Source organism: Mustela nigripes, chromosome 13, assembly GCF_022355385.1.
Source record: "Mustela nigripes isolate SB6536 chromosome 13, MUSNIG.SB6536, whole genome shotgun sequence".
NCBI lineage: Eukaryota > Metazoa > Chordata > Mammalia > Carnivora > Mustelidae > Mustela > Mustela nigripes.
Window position 1 is genome coordinate 22847413 of NC_081569.1, and position 15160 is coordinate 22862572.

A 15160-nucleotide genomic window follows, 5' to 3' on the forward strand; every position below is an offset into this window, starting at 1 on the left:
TTTTCTTTTATATGGCAGTTTTCCTTTATCTGACAGTAGCTTTATTTATCTTTTTTGTTTGAAATTTACCTGTCTTATTGAGGTATGTTGTTACTGAATATAGAATTCTGTTTTTACTTCTTTATCCCTAGTACTTTAAAGATATTTAAAACAATATTGCACATATTTTAAATTAAAAGAAAAGTTTCCTTCTTTGGATAGTTGTAGAAAATAGTAGAAACAAAAATTTAATCTAGCAGAACAGGATTTGATATTTTAATAAAGGGTAGTTCTGAAGAGTTCCTAGTTGTCTTATGTCTTCCTGTTTCTCTTTCATGGTTTTGATAAAATGAGCTCCTTTGACAGGGAATTGGTTTTTTTAAAAATATATACTCATATCTTATAGGAAATTCATAAAAATAATCATTCCATATTTTTAAATGGTTGGCTTAGCTTTCATGGTATTATAGTGAAAAAATAAGAGAGTATAAGGATGACTTAAATGGTTGCGAGTGTTAAGAAAAAGGGTAAAAAGATTGGGGTGAATTGATGATAGAAGTCTGATTTCATTTAATTAATTGGTTACCCTGTCATTATGGTCAAAGCATAGAAATATGGAATGTTTTGTGAATTGTCCTGTATTGTAAACATATTATGTGAATTCCCTTAACAGAATTGATCTAGCTCTTGAAATATTATTTTTATTGAAGATAAGTGGGACATAGGCATTTTATAACTTCGGAATTTGGGAAAGATAACATTTGATATGAATGGAATTTTTTTTCACTTTGGCTTGTCTCCCATGTGTCAACCCCCATGACAATCAGTGCAGAAAAGGAAAGTTGTTGTAGTTTTTTTCCCATGCACATCCTCACAAAACAAACTACTGTTCATCTATGATCTTATGAGAAATTTAGGACTAACATTCCAGTGAACGTGTATGATAAATACAGTTTTGTAGAAACAGATGCTCAGTTTTTTTAAAAATTAAATTTATTTATTTATTTTCAGAAAAACAGTATTCATTAATTTTTCACCATACCCAGTGCTCCATGCAGTCTTGAGAAACACTCTGATTGATGTCATTAGGTTTTATGTTAATGACTTTCAAATTCAGCCCTATTCTGCTTTCCATCTATCTACCTGACAATATATTTTCCATAATCTGTTTATCTCGGCCTACTAATAATTTGTCTGTCATCCATTTTACTGTTAGTCTATCATATATTTGTCGGCCTATCTGTATATCCATCCTGCCATTAGATATAGGAGGCAGAAGAAGGTAGAAATGGAGAACCACGGGAGTTATTTCCCATGTGTGAGGACAATGGTAACAGTGTCTCTGTGGTGATCATGTATAGAAAGAGAAAGCAAAAACAAAGCATGAATGGGAAAAATTAGTTCAAGGACCTGCCTAGTAGGAACCCTGGCCTTATTATTATATTTAAACTCTGTCAATCAAAATACAGCTGCTTCCATTGTATGTCAGACTGACATGAGAAAATTTAAATATGAGGACTTTACTTTTCCAGTCTTCCTTTACTTCCATATTTTAATATTCAAGTTCTAATTACTTGGAATTATCACCTCAGTCCATATTATAACAGACCATGGATTAGCAAGTCTTTTCTGTAAAAGGCCAAATAACCTTTCTAATTTTTCAGGCTGTTGCAGTTGCCATTGCACTCTGCTGTTCTGATATGAAAGCAGCCAAACACAATGTATAATTGAGTAAGTGTTGCTGTATTCCAGCAAAAGTGTTGTGGTTTTTTTTCCAACAACAGACTTTAGGCTTGAGTTTACCAATCCTTGAACTAGAGCATTGGTTAAACAGGAACCTGAACAATTATCAGATTAATTTAGACTCATGGTAAAAATACCTGATAGTTATATCTCCATTTTATTTTCATTAAAATTATTTTAGGTCCTTTGCTATATTTTCTTCACAAGAGAGTCATATAAATGTGTGGTATATATTATGATAACCTAAACAATGTGAAACAGCACTTTATAAGGAGTTAGAGTAAAATGAACCCCTTTCCAGTTAAAACCAATAAATTAAATTTCAAAATTGAATGTGTTTCTACCACATTCCATTTGTAATGGCACCAAGGAATTAGTGACCAAAATCTTGCCTGCTTTCTTTTCTCCTTTCACATAGTTTGAGTTGAAATGTTGTCTAAGCCTCCTCTAGTATTCTTTTTTTTTTTTAAAGATTTTATTTATTCATTTGACAGACAGAGATCTCAGGTAGGCAGAGAAGGAGGCAGAGAGAGAGCGGGAAGCAGGCATCCTACTGAGCAGAGAGCCCGATGTGGGGCTCTATCCCAGGACCCTTGGATCATGACCTGAGCTGAAGGCAGAGGCTTAACCCACTGAGCCACCCAGGCTCCCCAGTATCCAATATTCTTATGCAATGGCTCAATTAAACTGTGACTTCCAAGTTTACTCCTGTTTTCTTGTGTTATCTGCATGGAGGGATTAGAGGAGAGAAAAATAGAATCTCTAAAACATGGTAACTAAAGATTGGGCTATTTCTTTGCAGTCAAATAAAAATATATGTGTGTATTTATTTAAAATTTATATGACAAATTCAGTGTTAATATTCTCTGAAAGCCTCGCTCACATCAGTTTAGAAAAAGACAAGCATCCCAGTACAAGAAGGGGAAGCATATAAATGAACAATTGATAAGAGCATTGTGAATGGCCAAAAGCATAGAATAATATCCTCAGATCTGCCACTCTTTATAATTAAATAATTAAATATATATGAAATTATTATAAACTATTATAAATATAATGAAATTTAAATGTGTGTGAGCACATGTAATGCCATGAATCAACAATTGTCTTTTTTCACCTATCAGATTAATAGGTAACTTTGTTAACCAAGAATGGAGAATTTGGAATTCCTAGTATGTTAAAGCCTTTCCAGAAGACAGTGTAAAATATATTAGATGGGAATTAACACATTTTGACTAACAATTTTATTTTTAGGAATTTCCCTAAGTTTGTAATGGGAAGTGTCCCAAGATGTATATGAACTCAAGGGTAATCATTACAGCCTTAGTTGTACTTGTAAAATTGTAAGTTACCTGTTTACCTAAAATCATAATTCTAAGTAAATTCATGTTGATACATTTATCCAGTTGGAGTATATTATGTTATATATGACAATGTATGTTTGAATTAATTGATATGCAAATCCAAGCCTTTCATAAGTTTATCTACCACTTACTGAGTATCAAGTATGTTTGAGGCAATAACGTTGTATTTCATTCATGTAAAATGATATCAATATGTGCTTGTGCAGATATGATCAATAAACCAATTTTATAGAAAGAATATTAAAAATGTTGATAATGAGTTCTGGTCATTATTTTGCTGTTTCATTTGTGCATTGTGTTGTATGTGTGAGTATGTGTGGTTTTAGATACACATTTTAATTACATATAGCAGTCACTGAGTTGTTAGTCTAAGTCCGTCTATCAAATGCCAAAAGAAACACTACTTAATGAATTAGCTCAGTCAATGCTAATAATAATCCTAGAAAGTAGGGTATTTATGCCTCTTTTAAAAATAGGAAAATAGAAACTGAGTCTTAGGCTATTTGTGCAATTCATACTATTGTTTGCAACTTAAAAATAAAAATGCAACATTATGGTATAACAGCTAGTGAAAGATATTAATTAAAAATACTTATACTTTGGGGAACCTGGCTGGCTCAGTCAGTGGAGCATCAGACTCTTGATCTCAGGATTGTGGGTTCTAGCCCCATGTTGGACATGGAAACTACTTTAAAAAATACTTATATTCTGCTAAATAATTTGAGTAAAACCATGTTTTGGGGAAGAACATTACATTTCTAACATCATATTCATTCTCCCTGTGTTTTAAAGATCAGAGCAATAAAGATTTTCAAGTGCAATTCCTCAGGCTAAAAAGTATAGCTGTTGAGATATTGCAGGAATAGGAGAAAATAATGTCTGGACACTGGTTTGTGGAAAATTCCATGATATAAAGTGACAAGGAATGATCTCTAGAAATATGGGATGCCAGTGCTTAGGAGACGGGCAACTGTCTTCCTTAGCAGAAACCATCTCATTGATAGAACTCTGGGATGCCATGGGAGCATAGATCAAACTCCAAATGGCCAAAAGGAAGAGTGTCACTAAATAGAAGAAACAAACTTAGTGGGTTTTTTAATTTTAATTTTAATTTTTAATTTTTTGTTGTGTTATGTTAGTCACCATAGAGTACATCATTCGTTTTTGATGTAGCGTTCCATGATTCATTGTTTGTGTGTAACACCCAGTTCTCCATGTAATCTGTGCCCTCCACCAGGAGAAGTACCCATCACCAGACTCACCCATCCCCCCCCCCCCCTCTAAAACCCTCTGTTTGTTTCCCGGAGTCTAGAATCTGATGGTTCATCTCCCATCCTAACTTTGGAATAGATATGATATGATGGCAGACATATGATGGCAGACAATACGCAGGCATAAAGACTGCAGGTAGTAGGGAAAAGGCCAATGAAGATCTCAGGGTGAAGAAACAATCCCCAACTGATAAAATTTTAAATGTTACAATTTCCTATTGGGATATTTTTTCTTTCTGTAATTTATGACCATGTAGTCTGGATTCTAAACTGTTTACCTCCATTGAATATGGGTTTCACAATTAGTTTACTTTCCCTAGCTATCTGTATTCATTCTAGCCCTTCTCTAAAAATATCACTTGGTGTCTTGCAAGTATAATTATCAACTCAGAACTAGTAGCTAAAAAGTTGGCCAAAATGGTAAAGACAATTGTGACAAATTCTGCCTGACTATGCCATAACAGTGGTTAGATTATGTTTAGAATTTGACTGGCTTATAATGTAAGAAATGTGCAAAGCTATTCTAACTTTGCCTTTTTATCTTCTGGCATTTTGAGGGGAAATGGACTATGTACAATACTCCCAGTTGGGTCTCTAGAACATCTGGAATGCTGAAGGAGGAGTAGAAGTACAGAAGGAGAAAGCTTTCACAGATGGATAAGGCTGCATCCATCAAAGATGCTTGACATTGAGCAGTGAGCCACCTCTTGTTTTGACTGATAAAATCCAGGCATGTCTGGACATGGTAAATCTCTAAGGAATGAAAAAAAAAAACCATTAATAATGATAAAGTGTTTATAATGAACTAATATGTGAATGAATGAGTGAGTGAACGGGTAAATACAGTAGAAAGTAAAATGCCATATAACAGCTGTAATAAATGAGGTAGAAATGCTATAATATAAAAAAAGACATTTAGAATGATCATATTTTTTTCAATCAGGAAACATCAAAGGATGCTAAAACTTCTTTGAGGAAATTTGAGGAGAAACAGGATATTTTTATAGATTTTATTATCTCCTCCATGATACACTTACCAGTTGCAAAGAAAAGGTAATAATGGAGAACCTGGAAGATACCACCTGAATTAAGTAAGACATGAAAGATAATACTCCTGTGATGGAATCATCTGGCATCGCTGATAGGAAGAACTGGGAAGAACCTAGCCTTATTTCTGCAGTACCTCAGACTAAAGTAAATAAAACTGAATCAACTCATGAGAAAATAACAGACCCAAGTTAAGTAACATTCTATAAAACAAACAAAACAAAACTCCCACAAACTGCCATTTAGTCTACAAACATATCTCTACTATCACTGAGGAAATGATCTAGATTATGTTAGACTAAATAGGTATGAAAATAGTACAATGTTTATTTAGGATTTCTATAAATGACATTAAAGGAAACACTGGAAAAATGTAAAATTCCATAAATAGATTATAGTATTCTATAAGGATGGTAATAATTGCCTAGCTTTAATAATAATAGTATTATGACTATATAGTAGAAAATCCTTATTTTGAAAAAATTAAAATGACTTAGGGGATAAAGGAAAATCATAGCTTGTTGTAAGGTAAATAGTTGAAATGGAGGTACAGACCAATATTTTTACTCTTAATCACTTAGCAAAATATTCTCACAGTTAAGCCATGTCGTATCATGTATCAGAATCTCATTCCCTTTTTATGGATGAGTAATATTTCACAGTGGGGATGTATCAAATTTTGTTTATCCATTTATCAATTAGGGGATATTTGTGTTTTCACCTTTTGTCTATTATGAAAACTTTGCCAAGAACATTTGTGTAGAGGCTTTTGTGTATACCTATGTTTTTTAATGTTTTAGGGGTGAGAATATGGTAAATCTATGTTACTATGTTGGGGAATTGTTTGACCAGGATTTTTAAGATCATATTTGTTGCATTTAAAAGAAAAGTCTATGCACAGTGAATATTATGCTAAATAGTGGTGGAAACTCTTACTGTAGATACAATTAAGTCAATTGAGTAAGTGTTATATACCATTGAAGTCTATTTCCTGTTGACTTAGTGGATGTAAATATTTTTTTATCATAATACAGTTTTGCTTTTGTATTTTCATTAGAATTCTAGACATTATAGAATCAATGTCAGTTTGAATATAAAGCATTTCCTTGCCTTGTAACGTCAAGATGCAGAAAGGATGTCTAGAATAAATGAGCTGCATAATACTCAAAGTGTTAAAATCAGTAGAATTTTGCCACAGAAATCATGTCATTTTTTTTAAACTAATGTTCATGTAGACTACAGTGAAAAACTTTCGCTTATGGAATTCATAACTGACACAGCCATCATTTATTATCACCTCCAGTTTTTATGTGTAAATCAAGTGGTTCAGTATGTTTTAGGTTTATGAACATTTGTGTGATTTCATGGGTGACTTCAAGGTCATAAGCAGCAAGTGAAAAGTACCCTTTTGAATGAATGTAAAAAATGTGAAGAAAATGAGAGACAAAACCATTGTTGGTGAACAGTACACTGTTTCTATTCTAAGCAAATGAAGGTGGACTTCTACTTACTCATTTAAGTGCTAGCTCACAATTTTCATGGTTTTGAATTCTACCAGTTTTGCATGTATTAAATATTTAATCAATGAATATCTTGTTCTTTGGTTAAATGGTGTTCCTGTCCCAGCCTGTTTTCAATTTTATATTTGTACTTTTAATTTATTTTTTTTTAATTTTACCTACAGTAAAATTCACTATCGTGCAGATATATGTGTATTTTGACAAGTGTATAGAATAGTATATCTAACACCACAAATATGATATGGAGGAGTTCCATTATCCATAAAAACCCTTTTCATTTTACTCCTTTCTAGTCAGCCCCTCATTCTACCCTATAATCTCTTGTGACCACTATTTTTATAGTTTTGCCTTTACCAAAATGTCATTTAAATGGAATCTAACATTACATAACCTCTGAGGTCCAGCTCCTTGTACCAAGCATTTTGGGTCCCCCAGTTCACTAGCAAGCATTTATCCTTCAAAGACCTATGCGAGCCAATTAATGGACTCCTAAGATAATTAATTGCATTCTGTTTTGAATAAAAATCGGCTATGGTTATTCTATCTCAGTCCTCTTATGTCTTGATCTTCTGATGTTCTTTTCCATTTTGTTCTATTTTATAATTTCCATATCTTATGAAACTTTTTGACTGTTTTTTAATTTTTAAAATTGTTCCATTAGCTTTTATATGTTGTATTAGATTTTCAAAGTTCTTATCTCTTACTTCAAAAATATAAGTCTTACAACATCCCTATTATGTGCCTTTAATTTATGCATCAAAAAGCATCTTCATAAAGGCTTTATTTGGTAGAATACAACCTTAGAGTTTCTCATTCAAAAAGAAAATTGCTGTTCCACCACTTTACATAGCATGGTAGAGAGGACTATTAATGATTTGAAGAATGAATAATACAGAGAGGAAATAAGTGAAGACATGAATGGCAAAGATGGTTAAGAACCATCTGTGGTTGATAGTTGATGGCTAAGAACAAATGATTGTGCTTTATTTTTAAATGGATTTCATGTATTCTGGGCTCTAACTTATATTATTTGTGATGTTTTCCTGCAGGAACAAAGACTGGATCAAGTAACATACTTTAGGGAAGAGAGATGTGCAGCTATCTGATGCTTTTAAATTTCTGTGTGTGTTGTGACCAGTGATGTCAGAACATCACATTCTCTGGGTTCATTATTTCAAAAGTCTAAGGTAGAATATTTTGATAATAGGTTTCTTTTCCCCATAAATGTGCCTACTTTGTTAAATGAATATTCATTATTACTTCTCTCCTTCATTAAATTAAAAAAGTCTCTTCTGGAAGTAACCTGTATAATTTCTGGGAATCATTGATGTATTTCCTTTTTGTACTATTTTATAGTGTATGCAAGTAATCTGGTAAAGAAAATGAAATGCACCAAAATATTCCTTTATTTATCTTTTTATTATTGGCAAGTCCAGAATATAAATGTTTCAACTCCTATTCTACTGTAATCATACCTTATTTGCTACCACATTTATGAATGCATCCCCATTTCTCCTTGAAATTTTATTTGACTATTTTTAAAATTTTCCCAATTGATTTTGTGTCATTTTATTAGAAAATCCAAGGTTATATGCTTCTATTTTGTGTCATTTTATTAGAAAATCCAAGGTTATATGCTTTTGTTCTATGTACATAAGAGTTCCATTATTCAGATACTAAATAAAACATCTCTTGTGCATTTACTAGTCTTTATAATGCAGTAGATAAGCCTGAAGAAAATAAGCCTGGCTATGGAAATGCTTATTTGTTTGAGAGGATGTTTGTCTGGATCAATGATGAGCACAATTGTCTGAGGATGCTGAGGGACTCATTCCAGATGTCAATCTGAGGTCCAGATGAGTGGCCCTCTGCTAGGACAAATAAGACTCTCAAAGCCTGGCTGTATTTGATGACTTTAAGTTAAAAAAACAATACTGCTGTGAGCATGCCTTTTATTTCTCTTGGAGCAAGGTGTTAGCCTCCTATCTCATGAGGCAGTATGCAACTTTAGGTACGTTGTATGGCCCCAGACTTGCTTCATTTTGCTCATATTGAACATAGAGTTGCCAATAGATATTTGTATACAGGGAACATTTTCTTGTGTAATACATGAAACAAAAGAATGATTAAATTAAGAGTTCAAGCAACTGTGATGAGTACTTGAAGTATCATTAGAGTTGGCTAAAAGAAGGAAATATTGCATACTTATATTAAATATTGACAATGGAATCGATTTTACTGCTTGTTATTTTTCAGTGTAGACAACTTTCAGAGATTACATGTTTGCTTTTCTTTCTGTTATATTTTTCTGAGGTAGATGGGATGGAATGAAGTCCTCCACTTCAGAGAAGAGCAGTGAGTAACTACACCAGCATCCTTTAAATTCATATGTCATGTGTTCTGTGCCTCATCCTGAGGTCTCTGTGTTCCATCTTTTCAATGACTTACAGGATGATATCTTCCTTATGTCTCATTTTTAAAAAATATTTTATTTGTTTATTTGATGCAGAGAGAGTGAGCTCAAGGAGAAGAAGTGGCAGGTAGAGGGAGAGGGAGAAGCAGACTCCCTGCTGAGCAGGGAGCCCAACATGGGGCTCAATCCCAGCACTCTGGGATCATGACCTGAGACAAAGGCAGATGCTTGGTTAAGCCATCTGAGCCATCTGTGAATCCCCATTATGTGTCATTTTCTTTGGTGAGTGTCTTCACCCTCCTTTCCAAATTTTAAATTTTATTTTATGAGTTCTGTATGGATTTACAGTTGTAGAACTTTGGAGAATTTATTGATTTTAGTTTTATATTGCAGTGAAATATTCTTTTATGAAATTAAGCTACAATTGGAGTTCCTTAAAATTGTGATAGTTTCATAATGTTGACTCCATGATTAAGATTATGATAGATGATGGAACTAGATCGTATCATGCTTAGTGAAACAAGTCAAGCAGAGAAAGACAACTATCATATGATCTCCCTGATATGAGGAAGTGGTGATGCAACATGGGGGCTTAAGTGGGTAGGAGAAGAATAAATGAAACAAGATTGGATTGGGAGGGAGACAAACCATAAGTGACTCTTAATCTCACAAAAGAAACTGAGGGTTGCTGCGGGGAGGGGGATTGGGAGAAATGGGGTGGGGTTATGGACATTGGGGAGGGTATGTGCTTTGGTGAGTGCTCTGAAGTATGTAAACCTGGCGATTCACAGACCTGTACTCCCGGGGATAAAAATATATGTTTATAAAAAATAAAAAAAAATTTAAAAAAGGAAAAAAAATTATGATAGATGATTTTGTTCAGATCTTTAATATCATTATGGATCATTATTGCTACTTTTTGCATCATTGGGACTTTACATTTATCTTTTCATTTTTTGGTGTGAAAAACTATAAATTTTATAAAATCTTTCTAAGGCCTTAATTTTATTTTAAAATGTTTTACTTATGTATTTATGACATATCATGAGCTCACAATAGTGGGGAGAGACAGAGGGAGAGAGAGAATTGCAAGTAGACTCTAAGTTGGGCACAGAGCCTGATGCAAGATTTGATCTCATGATCTGAGACCATGACATGAATGTAAACCAATAGTTGGGTGCTTAATTCATTAAGACAACCAGGTGCCCCCTATGGCCTTTATTTAAATGATAAAGAACCAAATTCAAAAAAGATTTTTCTAAAACACAAAGAAATTCAATTTTCCATATGGTCTTTGTCTCATAAACAATATTATTTTAGGTTAATCAAGTGAATAGATAACAAAATTGCATATATTAATTTATTAATCATTTTTTATAATTTGAAATATCCATAAATAAGAAAAATAGTCTGTGTCTTCCTTGTCGGGATCATATAGAAGGTTTATGTTACCTGGAACCTGGTGTTTAATATTTTAGGAAGAGGTCAATGTTTGTTTCTTTTTTTTTTTTTAAAGATTTTATTTATTTATTTGACAGAGAGAGATCACAAATAGGCAGAGAGGCAGGCAGAGAGAGAGGAGGAAGCAGGCTCCCTGCTGAGCAGAGAGCCTGATGCGGGACTCAATCCCAGGACCCTGAGATCATGACCTGAGCTGAAGGCAGCGGCTTAACCCACTGAGCCACCCAGGCGCCCAAGTCAATGTTTGTTTCTTGACAATGTTCTTGTCACACATTTCTACAGTGAGTAGTTATATTTGTGTTCTCTTTATACTTATATATGTGTGTATGTATGTAGATATATATTTACATAAAGTGTGTATTTATTTTTCCAGAATGTAGCAAGGCCATTCAAATGAAATCAATAGTAATGAACAAAATAGACTTGAACACTAATAATTCTAACATCATAAATTAAAAGAGCCCTATCAGATACTGAAGTAAACTCCAGAATTTCCACTATTCAAATAAATATATATCTATATATAATCTATATCTATCTATCTATATATTGAGAAAAATATTTGAGGATGAATATAAATTATAGGAACACTAGAATATATTTCAGTATAATCAAATGATCCTACAAATAATCACTTGTATATTTTCCCATCTGTATATTTATATAATATTTATTTTAATATAAAAGTGCATTTGTAGTGCATGCTTGTTATTTCAAGGTATAGAAGTGTATCACATATAATATTTATGCTTTAAGGGGCAGGTATTAAAAATGTACTACCCTGGGGTACCTGGGTGGCTCAGTGGGTTAAGCCTCTGCCCTCGGCTCAGGTCATGATTTCAGGGTCCTGGGATCGAACCCCACATAGGGCTCTCAGCTTGGTGGGGAGCCCACTTTCCCCTCTCTCTCTCTGCCTGCCTCTCTGCCTATTTGTGATCTCTGCCTGTCAAGTAAATAAATAAAATCTTTAAAAAAAAATGTACAACCCAGGGGCACCTGGGTGGCTCAGTTGGGTAAGTGTCTGACTGCTCAGTTGGGTAAGTGTCTGACTGTTGGTTTCAGTTCAGGTCATGATCTCATTGTCATGGGATTGAGCCCAAGATCAGGCTCTGTTCTCAGCATGGAGCCTGCTTGATATTCTCTCTCTTTTCTCCCTTTGCTCCTTCCCCTGATTGTCTCTCTCTAAAAAAAATAAATTTTTTTAAATTAAAATAAAAATGTACATCCCAGTATGTTTTAGAAAGACGTCCTTTTGGGGTGCCTGGGTGGCTCAGTAGGTTAAAGCCTCTGCCTTCAGCTCAGGTCATGATCTTGGGGTCCTGGGATCAAGCCCCACATCGGGCTCTCTGCTCGGCAGGGAGCCCGCTTCCTCCTCTCTCTCTCTGCCTGCCACTCTGCCTACTTGTGATCTCTGTCTGTCAAATAAATAAATAAATTAGATCTTTAAAAAGAAGTCCTTTCTTTCTAAGATTGTGAACAAGACAACAGTGTCCTCTCCTATCACATCTATTTATATTGTTCTGTACAGTCATAAACCAAGAAAAGTAAATAAAAAGCATAAAAATCAGAAAGTAAGACAAAGGGCTTTTTTACAAGAAACTCAATTACCTATATTAGAAAATATAAAAAAATCTACAATAACAATCCCAGGACTAAAACTGAGTTTAGCAAGATTGCAGGATACAAGATCAATATATAAAAGTCAATTATATTACTATATACTAGCAATAAACACATGGAATTTGAAATAAATGCCATTTACAATAGCACAAATATGAGCTACTTATGTAATAAAATGCAGTACAATATATGCAGTATCTCTATGACGAAAATGCAAAACACTGATTGAAATTATCAAAGAAGACCTAAGTAAATATAGAGGTATACACTGTTCATGGATCAGAAGTCTCAGTATTGTATAGTTGTTAGTTATTCCAATTTCATGTGTAGATTCACTACAATGCAAGTAAAGATCACTGTATGCCTGTTTGTAGTTATCAACAAGATATTTCTAAAATTCATACTAAAGGTAGATTAACTAGAATAGCAAAAGAGATTAAGAAAATGTAAATAGAAGCACCCGGGTGGCTCAGTTGTTAGGTGTCTACCTTTGGCTCAGGTCACAATTCCTGGGTTCTGAGATCGAGCCCCACAGCAGGTGCCTTCCTGAGTGGGGAGCCTGCTTTTCCCTCTCTCACCCACTCTGCTGTGTTCCTTCTTTTGATGTGTCCCTCTATGTCAAATAAATAAATAAAATCTTTAAAAACAAGAAAATGTAAATAAATTTAGAGAACTCACATTATGTTATTTTAAAGCTTACTGTAAAACTATAGTATACAATAAAGTGTTAGTAAAGGTATTAAAGCACAAAGAAGATAATATCAGTTCAAGAGTCATGCAGAAAGATACCATGGGTGGTTTCTATAATGCTGGCAATGTTTGTTTCTGGATATGTTTGTTGGAAAATTTCCATTTTGAAAGATGAAAATGAACTTACCTCTATAATTGAAATCATGCACATTACTGTATCATTATTATACTTCAAAAAAAGTTTAAAATATTATATAAACTTGCCATTTTGGAAGATACAAATTAATTGAGCTCAATAATTTAAGAATACACTTTGCTCTATATTAGACTTGGAAAAAAGGTTAAAATATCACATATACTCTAAATACTAGATAATACATTACCAAGAAATGTATTTAATTTAAATGTAGATAATACATTACCAAGAAATATTATGGAATACTGTGTTTCTTGGGGCCTGATGTTCTCAGAATATTCAAGAGTGTTCTTCTTTTGGACAACATTTCAATCAGCTCTTGAACAGGGGTGGTAAATTCAATCACCATAATGAAAATGGAGCTTACTTAAAAAAGAGCATTATCTATTTAACCACAGGCAAGTCAGAAAACCATAAGCTCATTATGTATATAAGTATTCATATTTTGTACATATTAAAATATTTTTGATTAGCTTATTGAATTCCAAGTCCATGTTATGATGAAGGAAGACATATTTACAAAAATAATTTTGGCAATATTTTACTCCTACATTAATTGACATGAAAATCATCATTTCAAAATTACTATACAGAAAATTCTATTGACTTATAAATCCTGATGGTAGAATATGGGCTCACCACTGAACAGAGGTGTACCGGGCAAGGAGTATTCGCATGTTTATTTGGAGGCACAGCCTACAAAGGCCCCTAACTATGGACAGATCAGTGCCCTGGGTGGGAATGGGCCCATTCAGTCAGGAGTTAAGCTGGCCCTCAACAGGACAGGGGCACCAACTGCCAAGGGCTGTGCTGCCTGCATGGCAAGGTACTTTCAGCTGAGTATGCGGACATGAGGCCTATGCAGAGTTCATGGCTGCCACAACTATCGCTAGGGCTTTGGGTCAGTGTAAGGCCCGGACCTCAAGACCAAGGAGTGGCAGTCTTCAAGTGTGCCCTGGAATATAATCGATACTTGCTGAGGATCTGTCTCCTCCAGGCACGCTGTGACAATCAGTAAGATAAACACCACATTGCAGAGGCCTCCCTTCCCACCAGCAAGTGCAAAGAGAGACAGCTAGTGTGCAATGCCAGAAGGACTTGAACAGAGGGTGTCTCTGGCTTTGTTTAGTAACACCCGGGGGTGTAAAAAGTGGAGACTGGAGACTCTGTGGAACTGATCTTGTGGCGCAGCAAAGAAGGTGGGCGGCCAAGGGTCCTTGTACAGGAGGGCTCTATCCAGGCTAGGAGGACTACACCAAAGGGCGACCACATGATGGCCACCCCGACTGCAGAATATACTGAACAGTCACCTCCCTCCAAACTGGCCACAAGGCCTACAAGGGCTCCAAGCCCTCACAGGCCAGGGCCACACCCAAACGTAAACCACGTCAGGAACACGCATTAACATGCCCCTACACACACACACACACATAAACACACACACACACACACACACACACACACACACCAGCAAGCTCCCACTCACACATTGAATACATGCAGACTCACAATCGACCTCACAGAGACTGATGAATCGGCGGATCTGCCCCGCCGGAATGGGTGGCCTCTTGCCCGGTTACAGCCAAGCCTGAGGGACAGGTGGTCCCCATGAGGCAGATGCAAGGCTTCCCCCCAGGCATGTTCTGAGAGGCATGGCGAGCTGTTCCCCTGGGTCCGTGGATCACACGGGCATGCACCTTTTCCACACTTGTCAAGTGCGGTGGGCACGCCAGGCAGGCCCCCGGTCGGCCCAGAGAAGATGGCCTTCCTGTCCTCGGATGCGCGGAGCTAGGCCGGGTCCGCGGAAGACGTGCGGTCCAGCGCGGGCAGGCTGAGGACGGATCGGCGAGACGGTA

At 35.2% G+C, this 15160-nt stretch overlaps 1 long non-coding RNA gene and 1 other non-coding gene across 2 annotated transcripts; both read left to right on the top strand.

Moving 5' to 3' along the window:
- Positions 1 to 7979: 7979 nt before the first annotated feature.
- Positions 7980 to 9991, top strand: LOC132029116 (uncharacterized). Its single transcript, XR_009407719.1, has 3 exons — positions 7980 to 8111; positions 9242 to 9279; positions 9434 to 9991. It is a non-coding gene; the product is annotated as an uncharacterized LOC132029116 (long non-coding RNA).
- On the top strand, positions 8712 to 8778 carry LOC132000555 (small nucleolar RNA SNORD109A). The gene has a single exon (XR_009399404.1). It is a non-coding gene; the product is annotated as a small nucleolar RNA SNORD109A (small nucleolar RNA).
- Positions 9992 to 15160: the final 5169 nt, after the last annotated feature.